Source organism: Tupaia chinensis, unplaced genomic scaffold (assembly GCF_000334495.1).
Source record: "Tupaia chinensis unplaced genomic scaffold, TupChi_1.0 Scaffold000355_1, whole genome shotgun sequence".
Taxonomy (NCBI): domain Eukaryota; kingdom Metazoa; phylum Chordata; class Mammalia; order Scandentia; family Tupaiidae; genus Tupaia; species Tupaia belangeri.
The window spans coordinates 3,015,465-3,018,113 of NW_006159850.1; positions in this window are offsets into that span (position 1 = coordinate 3,015,465).

The following is a 2,649-nucleotide window of genomic DNA, read 5'->3' on the forward strand; positions in this document are numbered from 1 at the left end:
CCCCCCCCCCCTGCCCGTCCCCGGCCCTTGCCCTGCCCCTGCCCTGCCCCTCAGCGTAACTGCTCACTTCTCACCTCTCCAGGGCAGAACAGTGGGGGCGCCAGAAGTGGTCGGGGTGTCTGTAAACGGACACAGGCCAGAACCAGCCCGGCAGTGCTCAGCTATACGGACCACAGCCCGGCACCCTTGGGGGGCACTCAGAAACTGCAGAGCCCTCCAGCCAGCCCCCTCAGGGCAGTAGCAGGAGCACACCGCAGCCTGGCCGGCCTGCCCCGCTGCCTCACGGACCCTCCCTCGGGGACGGTGTGCGAGCCTCAGACTGACTCCTCCTTCCCCTTCCCACCCAAGGGCCACCTTTCAGTAACCCGGAGCAGGGATTTCTGCACAAGTCAGCCTCTGCCAACTTTGACCCGGCAGTCTCGCCAACCTCCCGGCTCCTGCCACCCTTCCATGCCCCTCTGCCACCACCAGCCTTTTTTTTTAAATTATTTTTTATTTAACTTTATTTATTTACTTACTTTAATTTGCCCAGAGAGGCAGAGAGTGAGAGAGAGAGAGAGAGAAAGTGAGAAAGCAAGCCGCCAGGTCCAAGACTTGAACCACAATCGGCCATGTGGGAGTCCAGCGCCCTTAACCACCACGCAACCTGCTGGCCCCCCACCACCAGCCTTTGAGAAAGAGCAGGTACCAGTCTGACTCTGGGCAGTCCTGCCTCCTGCCAGGTGGCTTGCTCCCCCGAAGCACGCCCCTGCTGTTCAGCCCCGCTACTGCTGAAAGTCCCAGCTTGGGGCCAGCAAGTGGCATGGTCGTGAAGGCACTTGACCCCACATGGTTGGCCACAGTCTGAGTCCTGAACCCAGCAGCTGAAAAACCATGCCAGGCACATGAGAGCGGAGGAAACGGGATTGTGGCATGACCATCCCCTCTGGGGGTGATCAGACCCCCTCCCCAGCCCTCCTCCCTCCTCCTCCTCCCAGGATCCACATCCCACCCCTGGGGGCATGGCCAATGTTAACTCCGGGACCCCGTGATAATCAGCAGCCTGCAGCCTGGTGCTGGAAAGCCCTCAGACCGGGTCCCATCTCTGCTGGGCAAGCAGTCCCTGAGGAGGCCGTGGCTGGATGCCCCCACTCCCAGGTGATGGGACCTGGTCGTGTGGGGAGGGAGGAGGCGAAAGGGACCTTCAGGTTGTTAGGGCCCACTGCATGTGCTCTGGTGGGTTTTTTGTTTTTTTTTTAAGAATCATTTTATTTAACTTTATTTATTTTAATTTTACCAGAGAGGGACAGAATGAGTGAGAGAGAGAGAGGGAGCACGTGAGAAAGCAAGACACCAGGTCCGGGACTCAAACCTCGGTCAGCCATGTGGGAGTCCAGCGCCCAACCACCACGTCATCTGCTGGCCCTGCACTCTGGGGTGTGTATAAGCAAAAGTGGGATGGGCAGAGGCCACGTGGGCACAGACTGAGCCCTGCTCTCGCTGGTCTGTCTGCTGTCGCTTCTTGATGACTTTGGTCTTGCCACATAGCAGAACCATGAGTCAATCGCTTCTATTTCTGTATAAACCCCCAGTCTCGGTATTTCTGTTAACAATGCAATAACGGAGTCAGAGAGGACTTTGCTCAGTGCAGATCCTGGGCAGGCTCTGTTCAGGGGCCAGGAAGTCTGTGAGGTCTGGCTGCCCAGGTCTGTGGGCTGGAGTCTGGAAGTCGCTGTGCTCCGACCGGCTCAGAACTGCCCACCAAGGTTCCAACACCCGGGTGTGGATATAATGGAATGCCCTCTTGGATTAGGACAGATGGGGCCAGGCCCAGATGTCCAGGAGGGAAGAGGTAGCTGGCAGGGCCACCAGGTGATTTCATTGGTGGATCGATTGTCGCCAGCGGGCACATACGCTCACCGGAGAGAGGGAGTGGGATGAAGAACCCCCAAGGGGGCATGGTCACGCGTCAACCCCTCCTGCTCTATTTCTCCATCCTGTCAGGATCTGGGGCACTCACACACGCCTGCTGTTTTTTTTAAGATCCCTGGGCTGGGATTTGAACCTGCGATCAGCCATGTGGAATCAGCTTCCTTAACCATTAGGCCACCTTCCATCCCTCGTCCCTTCCCTGGGTCTGGCCCTCAGACTCCCAGGAGCCGAGCCATGCGCCCAGGGTCACTAGCGCTGTGGCGGCAGGGCTTGTCCTCCGTCCTCCCTGTGTCCTCTTTCTCTACAGCCCCTTTCCCTGAGCACCACCCTGCCTGAGCACTAACGCCGGGGCCCCAGCTTCTCGCCTGGGAACGCGTCCGAGAGCGCTGACGGGTCTGTCCACACGAACGCCGTCAGCGAGTGCTCCGCGGCACTGCGCACGGCCAAGCCTTAAGCCTTGCAGACAGCCCAGCGCTCACAGCCGAGGACAGATAAAGCAGCAAGGTCCCCCCACCGTGAGACGTGCACCAGGGCTGGGACGGAGGTCGGTTAAGGCCTCGGCCACAGGGTTCCTCTCAGGCATGATGGGAATGTTCTGGAATTAGGCCGCGGTGGTGGTTGCACAACTGAATATGCTGAAACTTATACTACACCGTACACTTTAATAAAGGGAAATTTGTCGTATGTGAATTTTATCCCCATTTACAGACAAGAAAAAAGAAAAACAGTGGAGTGTCA